Genomic DNA, 11,564 nt, shown 5'->3' with positions numbered 1-11,564 from the left:
GCCTATACTTTAACATCTACTTCTGAGTCTCATTTCCCTCCTAAACAAAAGCTGTAATAGAAATTTCCTGGATCTATTCTGATTTTACTACTTTTGTTTTCTAATAATAGGTTACTTATTGTAGAAATGTTTAAACTAGTTTATTTTAATTAAAATTAGTCATCAATTAATAATTCTTAAATTATTATTTGTTTGGATTCTATTTAACCTGGATTCTAAATTAGGAGTGAAATAAAAAGAACTTTGTGAAAGGGAGCAATTGAAGTTAAAAGACTGCAGAGGAATAACTTGTTGTAGATGATGAAAAAAATTAAGCCAAACCAAAATAAAGGTAAACTTTCTTTGTTTTTTCATTTTTACTTTCTATCTTCTATTCAGCAGAAGGTATATTGCTATTATTACCCAGATATTACCAAAGATCATATTGTTGAATGCTCATTGATTATCCCAATTGTTTTATTTTATGAACATTATCCTCTAAATGCAGGATGCCTACAAAAGCTCATTATCAAGACTTTTCTCACTCCCTTTTTATTGATCTCATATAAATATTAAATACCTTAAATAAGCAGATATTTCCCATATACATGAGTCTACATGAAAATCCAACAAGACAATTTTCTATGTCACTTCCAATCTCATATGTCAGTTTTTAAGATAGATAAGTAACTTTCATAAGTGTCAGCAATTTCCCATAACTAAAGAAAGAAGCTTCACTCCATTTTATTAACTTTCACTAACTTTTCTTTCTCTGGTATTCTCCATACCACAATTGATATAATTGTCCAGAAAATTGGTCAATTCAAATGAATTTATCTTAATTCATCTTATTTCTTCACTCCTATATTAAATCTATTGATAGCTTATGCTAACTTCTTTTATATGTACTTTAAAAATGTGATCTGAGTTCACTTATTTCTTTATTTTTATAAAACCATTAAAAAGAAAACAGCATAATCTGGTTGGGCTATTGCAGAGATACCCTAACACCCTTCTTGGTTCAATTTGTGAGATGCAACAATTTAGTTATTATATAGAATGTAATCACATTGTAACCACTAAACTTGTCTATTGTACTGAATAAGTCCTTCCAATTATCAGAGAAAATTAACAGATAAAACTCCTGATAAGTATGATATCAGAGTTTCTGTATTTTATAGCTTTAATAGGGAATTCTAGCCCCTCCCCAATGTCCAGTCCTCTCTTTTATCTACAAAATCATTCATCCTTTACCCTTGCTGATCTTACCAGTGAATGACATCATATGTCCTGTTCCCAAGCTGACCTATTCAGTACATGACCTCACTCATTCTGTCTCATGATACTCTAGGGACCTTTTGTCCCTTTTCTGTTCTCCTGTTCTAAAGTCAGTACTCAGCAGTCTATAATCTGACTCTCAAGACCAATGATTGTACAATTTTGTATCTTCAATTTTCCTATATTATCAGGCCAACTGAGTATAAACTGTCTTTTCTAATATTTGCTCTGGCACGGCTGAAAGGGGACCAAAGAGGAAGCTACCTGCCTTGCGTACCTTATCCATTTTGTTATCTATCTGACCAACTATCTCTCAAGTTGGTAATATTTATAACTTTTTTCCCTGTTACCCTCCAGCTGCACTGCAATGATATTATTCACCTCTCCTCACATTTACAAAAATTTTAACATCTATCTACTATGAGGTAGTTGATTTTTCTCCCTTTTGGTTTCAATTTTGTCTATTATATCTCTCACTTTCATATTCCAGAGACACTGGATATTTTTTTATTGTGGCCAAAGTGAATTAAATATTTAAGGTACACAGTGACAATAAATGAGGGCCTTTCCACCACCAGTGATGTCCTCCCTTCATCCCTGTTCCCAAGCATATATCCCTTATCTCCCTCCATTATTCCCCAAAATGCTAGTGTAACTAAAAGCATATATGTTAACACTATTGTAAACCTTTTTTTTTTGCATTTCCAGGCACTGGATATTTTTTTCTCATCTGTAGCAAGTGTATTCCTTCAGTGATCTGTAAGCTATACTTTCTCCAAATTTCTTTTTTTGCCTTTCTCCTAATTCCAGGTAGAATGCCATTCAAATCAAGAGCAACTCAGCAATTAATTACTAATTTTTGTTAGTAATAATTGCTAATTTTTTTATGAAACTAATAAATAAGTAGTGAATGTTTTTTCAATGAGACAACTGATAATTATCTCCTAATATACCACCTTGTTTTAATTTGAGATAAGCCCCTTTCACATTTAGTTTGCTTTATTCTTTATCTGTACCCGCTAAAATGAAAGCTCAGTTTAGTTAAAGACTGAAAACACAGGAAGCTGAGGGAATCTCTATACAATGACTTTGTGTGACTTTCTTTATTTTTAACATTCTTTTGAGATTGACAAATACAACATGCTTTTTTACAGTATATGCAACTCTGCCCTTATGACAAAAAGAGCAGTTTATGTACAGAATATAGTGGGACAAATGGTAACTTTAAACTTAGTGCCTAAAGTATATGAGTATGTTTTTTAACTTACCAAGCTAGATGAAAATATGTAATTGTGCCTATAATCTGTAGTGTGATTTATATCATACTAATGAGTATGAAGGTGAGGAATGAGTAACCCAGATATTACCACTGTTGAAAACAGTTGCTAATTAAGAAGCCCAGTAAATAAAAATACCTATGAATGTCTTTGGAAATTCTAGGCAAACAATTATAGAAAAAATTTTTGAAGCAAATATATAACACATTAATGTATAATATATAAAGGTCTTTATAGTTCATTAATATTTTATAAAGTCTAAATAAAAATATATTTTTAGAAATAAGACTAAATATAAAAATAAAGTATAAATATAAAGTCTAATTTAATATTTTACAGTCACTAAATATTAAATAGCCAAAAATCAAGTGAGTCTGAGATACCCATAATTTATTTTGTACATTATGCTATATATCTACTAAACAATACACAAAATAACTATATTTTTGCATATTAGATTTTAAACGATTGATAATGTTCCAATTTCTGTTACATTTGTAACTTGATTATAAATGGAAGCATTTTGACTATAATTTAGTATGCATGCTTACAGCTATAAAAGATAGAAGCAACATCGTAGGTTTACTTTAACAGAATTTCAATCATTCGCACACATCTCAAAAAACTCCATTGTTTGACTTCCTGGTCTTTGAGTTAAGTCAACAGAAGTGTCCATTGATGTCTTAGATGAGGTAAGAGAGCTTCTGAAGATGTCTCCGGGTTCTCAGCATTGCTGAGATATTCCGATTTCTGTGAAGTAGCAGTCCCTGACTTGGCTTCAGTAATTTCATCACTAATACTCAGGAAATCCAGCAAGTATTTTCCGCTATCCACTTGGCATAACTCTAGACTCATCTTGGAATAAGTGTTTGTGACATGATTCTTCCTTCAAGCCCCCAAGCAATATTGGTTTACAAATTTCCATTCATAATCTAGTTGTTTCATTGCTCTACAAACTTCTGCCATGATATCATTAAGTTGACAGTTACTTCTAATTCCCAAATGCCATTTAGCTTTCCTTACTACTTGGTATTTGGATTCCTGTGGATTTGATTCATCAAGGGCATGGTGAGCTCTTGGCGTTTCAGCAACCAGGAACCTTACTCTCGGGGTGGGGTCCAGTCAAATGGTCATCATCAAGAAAAGAATCAGGAGCACTTGATACCAAGTAAAAATCTTTGGCCTCGTTCATTATTCTTTTGTTATCTAGGAAGAGGTGGTAGGCAACAGCCAAAGGGTCCTGATGATTGCTGTTTTAAAGGCAACTAAAAACCTCCTCTTCTGAGCATTCACATTTTTCACAAACTTCTTTTAATGCTTTATCGTCAATAATGGTTGAACTGCTTGATGAATCCCCAGGAAAAAGGTATTTTGGAAGCTCCTGTTTAAACCATTCATGATTCCTGATATCTTTTATTGTGGCCCTTTTCATGGGATCTACCTGCAACATATGTTTCAAAAGGCTAATCACAGAGGGATTTAAATACTGTGGGATATAAAAGATTGCATCACACATCTTCTTAGAAATAGTTGTCAAATTATCACCAGCAAATGGAACCGTTCCACATAATAAAACATAAAGAATAACCCCACCGCTCGATATATCTACCTCTGAATTTGTATATAATCTTCCTATAATTAATTCTGGTACCATATAGTTGAGTGTGACACAACCTGTTCTTAAAAATTCACCATTTGACATTATTTATGAAAAACCAAATCAGCTATCTTTGCATTGATGTGATTTAAGTGATTGAAATTTTCAGATTTCAAATCTCTATGGACCACCATATGCCTGTGACAATAATCCACACCAGAAAGGATTTGTTGGAACAGGCGTTGACGTTCTTTCTCATCCAGCCTTCCATTTTTACAGACATAATTTACTAGCTCTTCTCCTGAGACATACTCCATCACCATGAATGGTGTACTTATGATTTGGTACAATTGAATTCTCTGAGGATGTCTGAAAAGCTTGAGGTTCTGAATTTCTCTATAGACCTTTCCTATCACCTCAAGGCTGTGCATCTTCTTTCTATTAAGATTCTTCACAGAGACTTTGTGCCCAGTCAAGTCATATTGGCCAAAATAGCCGGCCCCCAGCGTCTTCCCAAGGATATAGTGGCCCACCTTAAACTGCTTCTCCGCTGCTGTCATCTTTCTCCAGTCACTGGTGTGCTGGAGCAGTTGGTGGTCTGTTGGCAGGCAAAAGGGGAGCCGCACTGAGAACTTGAGAACTGCTGGCCTGAGATGCCTGTCTGGGCCAAGCTGCTTGTAGTCGAATGTTCCCTTTGGTGGGCCAGCTGGGGGGGGGGGGGGTCCTTGTGCCAGTTTCTTAGTTGTTGCTGTTGTTGTTGTTGTTGTTTTGGGTTTGGGGGGGCAGGGAATCACATCTGACTGCACTCAGGGATTACTCCTGGCTCTCTGCTCAGAAATTGCTCCTGGCAGGCAAGGGGGATCATATGGGATACCAGGATTTGAACCACCCTTGGTGGTCGGCTGCTTGCAAGACAAAAGCCCTACCACTATGCTATCACTCCGTCCCGTGTCAATTTCTTAAAGTTAAGACTAGCTCCGGCCCATCAGTGATACATCAAAACTTATTTTCTCTAAGACAGTAAGTACCCTAACAAAAGCATCACAGTCAGGGTAACTTGAAGAAAGTTCTTTAAGGGACTTGAGTAGTGATGCAGCAATAAGGCATTTGCCTTGCATTCTTCTGACTTAGGATGGAATGCGGTTCTATCCCCCATGTCCCATATGGTTCCCCCCCAACCAGGAGCGAATTTTGAGAGCATAGCCAGAAGTAACCCCTGACCTCACCTGGTGTGGACCAAAAATAAAAAATAAAGTTCTTTAAATCCACCACTTCCTTCTTGCCCCCTCCCTCTCCTAACTATTAAGAATGAAAATAAAAATAAATAAAAATAGAAATTGGACATCTCAATGCAGATCTAATGGCCGCATTCTGGTGCTGGTGCAAGGGGTCCCTACGTGACTTATGTGAAGCTGGGGAAAAAGTGGCCTCAAGAAAGAAAACTGCCACTTTCTTATGCCCATCTCTGCCCCCCAGGAGTGGCTGAGGAAATCTAGGACTGTGAGTTTTGCTCTTAAAGAATTAAAAGACAATTCTAGACCTTATCAAGGTTTCCAGGTCAGTTACTTTTCTCTAAGAAAATATTGGGGGGTGGGGTTTGGGTCACCCCTGGTGACCCTCAGAGGTTACTCCTGGCTACGCACTCAGAATTCGCTCCTGGCTTGGGGACCATATGGGATGCTGGGGGATAGAACTGTGGTCCATTTTAGGCTAGCCCCTGCAAGGCCAATGCCCTCTCCATTGAGCCATTGCTCCAGCTCCAGCTCTAAGAAAAGAATTTTAAGAGGATATGGGCAATAAAGTAAAACTAGGTTTTATTTAGAAAATCTGAGGAAGGGGAGGGAAAGAGAGAGAAAAAGAAAGATACTCTTAAGAGAATACACAGACTTCAAAGCCAGAGAAATCCTGAGTATGAAAGCATACAAGTACATATCTCAAGAGAGGAAATGCAGGCAACAAGTAAATGCAATCATCAATAATTTAAAAAAATGTAGAAAGGTCAAATTCTCAAACTCATAAACATTCACAAACTGAATATGAAGTAATATAGAATTTTCTGATAGTAATTGCAAGTAAGGAAATCAAAACAGTAATCTGTTACTGCCTTCATGTACCCAAATCTAGGAGAGATGTTTTGATTAGAAAGTTCTACCAAATTCTCAAAGATGAACACAACATTGCAATTTATACCTCTATCTATGATTAAAATATGGTTGATTAAAGATGCTGCAATATTCATTATAACATCCTCTTTGGACATATATACAAGAATTCCTCTATCGTAGATGAACCTAGAAATAGAATCAGTTATTCAAAGCAATCCAATCCTATAATAGTTCACAAGTTTCTACCACAGTTGAGGGACATGCAACCTGTCAACATGTAAGGAATAATTTGCAACCCTTTACTACATGTGCTATTATCAGACTAATAATTTTATTATTATTGATTAGATGCATCTATTAATCCAACTAACTTTAACTATCAGTGAAATTGAATAGTTTTCTACTGAACTATTTATCACAAGGTTTCTTTTTCTGTATATTGTATATTCATATCCATTGTCTTCATTTTTTCTTATTATGTTTTTATATTTTTTGGGTCACACCCAGCAGATGTTTTTATATTTTTATTCTTATTTTTATATTTAAAATTTTATATTTAGAATTTTACATGTCACCTTTCTGTGAATCAATAAATCTATCCTGATCTATCATTTATTCACCTTTCTGCTTTTTTGTTTTAATATTTAAATAGCCATATATGTCACCCTATTATTATCCTATTCAAGGACCTAGCATACTTGATTTTTGTGTCTAATTTAATTAAACCTTCCTACCTTAAGTTTTGAAAAAAATCCTTATTTTATTCTTCTAAGAACTTTAAATGAGGTTAAAATGATTTAATTTTGATTTTTGTGGTTTAGTTATTGTCTGTTGTTAGTTGTTTAGCTTAGCAAATATGGTTTCTTCTTAAATACTATAGAAATAGATTTTAAATTTTAGATAGTCATGTATCACATATATTTTTTCTACAAAAAAGATATTCATTGAAAAAAATATCTTCCTTATATTCCTTTAACCAAGAACATTTGGACACAATTATTATGAAAGTTATTTTGGGGGGTAGTTTTTGGTCACACCAGTTGGTGCTGAGGTTACAACTCCTGGATCATTATTTAGGTCAGGGGTCCTCAAACTTTTTAAACAGGGGGCCAGTTCACTGTCCTTCAGACTGTTGGAGGGCCAGATTATAGTAAAAACAAAAATTATAAACAAATTTCTATGCACACTGCATATATCTTATTTAGAAGTGAAGAAACAAAATGGGAATAAATACAATATGTGGCCCGTGGGCTGTAGTTTGAAGACCCCTGATTTAGGGTTTACTTCCAGAGGCATGTAGGGAACCAGAAAGCATATACAAAGCAGTCTGCAGGGAGCAGGGAGATAGCTCAAAAGGATTAACCATATACTTGTTATGTATAATATTCTGTTCTCAATTTGTAGCATTGAGGTGGTCCCATAAGCACTGCTGGGTTGTAGTTGTGATGATCTCCTACTACAAAGCCTCAGGAATATGACGTTTTCAGACCCAGCATCTAACCTCCAGGACTCTACACTGCCACACCAAGTAAAAAGTCTCTCACCTTCACATCTTTCAAGGATAGCTATAGAAGCCCCCACATGAATAAGTAAATTAATTGTTTAATTAGAAAACTCACATATCTCAAATAGACTAGAAATGTTTTATACAAATAATACAATAGAGGTGATAGGATGTATGCAACATAACTATTTTGCTCAAGTTGAAGTAATTTGAGAAATAAATACACTGTTAATTATTGTCTTGTAAAAACTGGTATAAAATTAGGAAAACTCAGTGCCACAAGGGTTCATTAAAAATAACCTCCTGTATTTGTTCTTAATCTAATATTTTTAAGAATGACCGTTTTCATCATTCACATATATAATTTTCGCATATTAGATTACTCATTATGATTTTCAGAAAATACACCATATGTTCCCTTTTTTATACATAGATAGTGATAGATAGTGAGATCATAAATCATCGGAGCTTTGATTTGAAAAATATATTGTTCTGGTTGTCTTTTCTTTTTAGCTACACTTATAGAGCTTGATCTTAAAGAGCATGACTTCATATAGATTTTAATTTCCTTGTATAAAAATGAATAAATTTATATTGTTTTCCTTAACAGTAAATTTCCTATTTGTAAGAGTCAAGAACAGATTTCTTTAATTCCCATTTTGAGGAACATATCTCAAATGAAGCCACTGTTGACATTTCTCTGGCAATCATACTGGTAGATTAGATGTATATTCAGACTATAAGGTGTTGCTTAGGCCCTAGAGTGCTGATCATGATTAGAAATGACCCCACCCCCAGCCTTATTGTTGTGTTTTTTGTTTGTTTGTTTGTTTGTTTTGGGGTCACACCTGGCAGCACTCAGAGGTTACTCCTGGCTCGATGCTCAGAAATCGCCCCAGCAGGCTGGGGGGACCATATGGGATGCCAGGATTCGAAGCACAGTCCTTCTACATGCAAGGCAAATGCCTTACCGCTGTGCTATCTCTCCGGCCCTTTACCCCCAGCCTTAATCAGAGCCTTCAGTACCACTTCCAGCAATGTATGAGGACTCAAAGGTTATGCTATAAATGACTCTGAGACTATGTGGTACCGGAGCTCAAAGCTGGGTTGGATGTATTTTAACCTGCTCAATCTCTCAGGATATTCTAGATAAGAAATTTTCACAGTGATATTTTGTTTCTAGTAGGATAAATGTTAGATTTGTTTTCATTAAAATAACACAAACCAAGTAAATGGCTTATTTATTTTTCTTTAAGTTTACTTTACTGTATCACCTAATCTAGTACCTTGGAATTTTTGTTTCAATTTTCTATCTTCCCAATTGGTCAAAATGCTGCCCTTTTGCACATCTAATAGATGATATTTTGAAGGACATGAATCATTTATTTTCTTCTTGTCACAAAGATCATTAAAATTCTATTAGAGACTTGTTTAAGTTAATGTTCTCCTTCGAACACATATCTAGCTTCCTCTATGTTTCTTTGCTTACCTATTTTCATGCTGGATAAGCCCATGTTCTCTCTTAAAAGATACTTCTCTATTTTCTTTTTCTGCATCGTTTTGAAAGGTTCCAATCCATGGGAGAAAGCTTATCACAAGAATGGTGAGTGCAGTTATGGTAACTAAGGGTCCACTATGACAATGATTGTTGGAACTTATCACTCTCGGACAAGAACTGGATGCTGAAAGGGGATAAAGTGATATTCATGTATTCCTACATTAACAATAGTGAAAACTACAGTGTTAAATAAAACTACTGCATGAAAAGGGAAATGAGAGAGAGAGAGAGAGAGCGAGAGAGAGAAGGAGAGAGATTAGTAAAATGTCTGCTCAAGAAATAGGCAAGGGGTGGATGAGAGGGAAATTGGGAACATTGTTGGCCAGATATGTGCACTGGTGAAGGGTGGTGTACATTGTATTAGTGAAATTCAAGCATGAATAACTTTGTAACCATGTTGCTTAAAAGAGTAATTACTAAAAAACTAAATAAGAAAAAATGAAGTTCTAATAACTCTCTTGCCTCACTCTAAAAAAAATATCTGTCTTTTAGAGAACTGACATTTTGTGTACAATGAGCTTGTTTGGTTTACAAGTGAATTTCATTTATCATAATATCCTTATCCTCTATGGCCACAAATAACAATAGGTCACTTATTAAGTAATATCATTTAAATATAAAGGTCACTCCAGAACTAACCTCCCATGTAAGACAAATGGTCATTTCTCTTAAATAATTGAATAACTATAATTGAACAACTAAATTGGCAGAGCATGAGATAAATTAGGAACCAAGTGATAGTAAAAACTGTTTTTCCTTGTTCATATTCTGACATCAGAAACACAGCATGAAGAAAACCAATTAAATCAACCATCTCATCAACCAAATACCAAGTGCATAATTACATTTTAGGGCTTTTGTTTCCAACATTTAACTTAAGACATAGTGTTTTATAGAAGTGATTATACATGTATAGATCCATATTTTACTTTGACAGCTTGTAACTAAATAATCTGTTACTAGTCTTGGGATTTAAAACACTTTTAGTGAGACCATAGAAAAAATTTAAGTATATATACAATAGTCTTTCAGATATTGTACAGTTTTTCAAATATTCTTGTAGTAAAAGTAAAGTTGAAGTCTGTAATTTTGGGCACAATAAATATTGTTTAAAAGTCACAATCCACTAGAGTTGAAAAGATAATATAATGGATAAATTGCTTTCCTTTTATATGCATTACCTGGATTTAATTCCTAGCATCTTATATAGTCAGAATATGACTCCCAAACTAAAATGAATGAATAAATAATAGACCAAATACTATTTCATATTGTCTTATAATCACACACTTTGTTATTTCATATTCTTGTATAATGAATACATACACTCAAATGAACTTTGACAGTCTTTCAATGCATTATTGATTATTTTTCATAATTCAGATATCCAGTCAATAGTACATTCAAAATACAAGATTTTATTTTCTTTTAAATGCTCTTCCAAAGCAGTGCTCAGGAAACCTGAAGTCCTCTTCAAGTGATAGTCAACCTGAATAGATGACTCAAAGCTAGGACCCAATATAATGTATTTTAGGTCACAGCTTGTGGTTTGCAAAGGACCATGCAATTAGGAGGATTTAAATCAAACCTGAGTTCTTCCACAAGCAAGGCCTGTCCATCTGGTCTGGAAGCTATTCTTAGAGCTCAAGTTCCATTTTTAAGAGCAATTTATGCAAGCACAGTTCATTACATGTATATCTAAGATGTTATTTTGATGTTCAAAATGATCGGAGAAAACACATATAACAAAATTTGCCTTAAATAAATAAGAGATGCATTGGAGAGAAAATAGAAAAAAAATGACAAAAAAATGCTTTTTCTAATTTAAATTCTTCAAGCAAAAACCAAAAAGCATCTAATTTCTATACTGGTAAAAACAAATAATATGGTTAAATATTTAGCTCTGAAATATAAAATAGCTGGACAACATATCTGGTGGGAATAGCCATCTCTAAATAGCAGCCAATGTCCTTAATGCAGAAACAAAAAAGACAAGTAAGACATACTATATAACAAGTAGTCACTCTATTTTCTAACATGAAGTTTTTTGGCATGAATAGGTTGTTGGGTGTAGCATTGTTACTGAAGTAGCAAAATGGGGCAAACAATCAAAATGTTCCATCAGCTAATTTATTTTATTAATTTATTTTTATTTTAATGTTGTTTCATGGCCTCTTTTGGCAGTGTTCAGGGCTAACTGATGGCTCTCTAACCAGAAATCATTTCTGGTGGCCTCAGGGGAAACATATAAGAATGAATCGAACTA

The 11,564-nt window shown here is 34.3% G+C and overlaps 1 pseudogene; it reads right to left on the bottom strand.

Annotated features, from left to right (window-relative positions):
• Positions 1-3,132: 3,132 nt before the first annotated feature.
• LOC126029824 (5'-AMP-activated protein kinase catalytic subunit alpha-1-like) lies at positions 3,133-4,661 on the bottom strand (annotated as a pseudogene).
• Between the last annotated feature and the right edge of the window lie 6,903 nt (positions 4,662-11,564).

This window comes from Suncus etruscus, chromosome 15, assembly GCF_024139225.1.
Source record: "Suncus etruscus isolate mSunEtr1 chromosome 15, mSunEtr1.pri.cur, whole genome shotgun sequence".
Classification (NCBI taxonomy): domain Eukaryota; kingdom Metazoa; phylum Chordata; class Mammalia; order Eulipotyphla; family Soricidae; genus Suncus; species Suncus etruscus.
The sequence above is the reverse complement of the archived record's forward strand: the minus strand, read 5'-3'. Positions and strand labels throughout refer to the sequence as shown.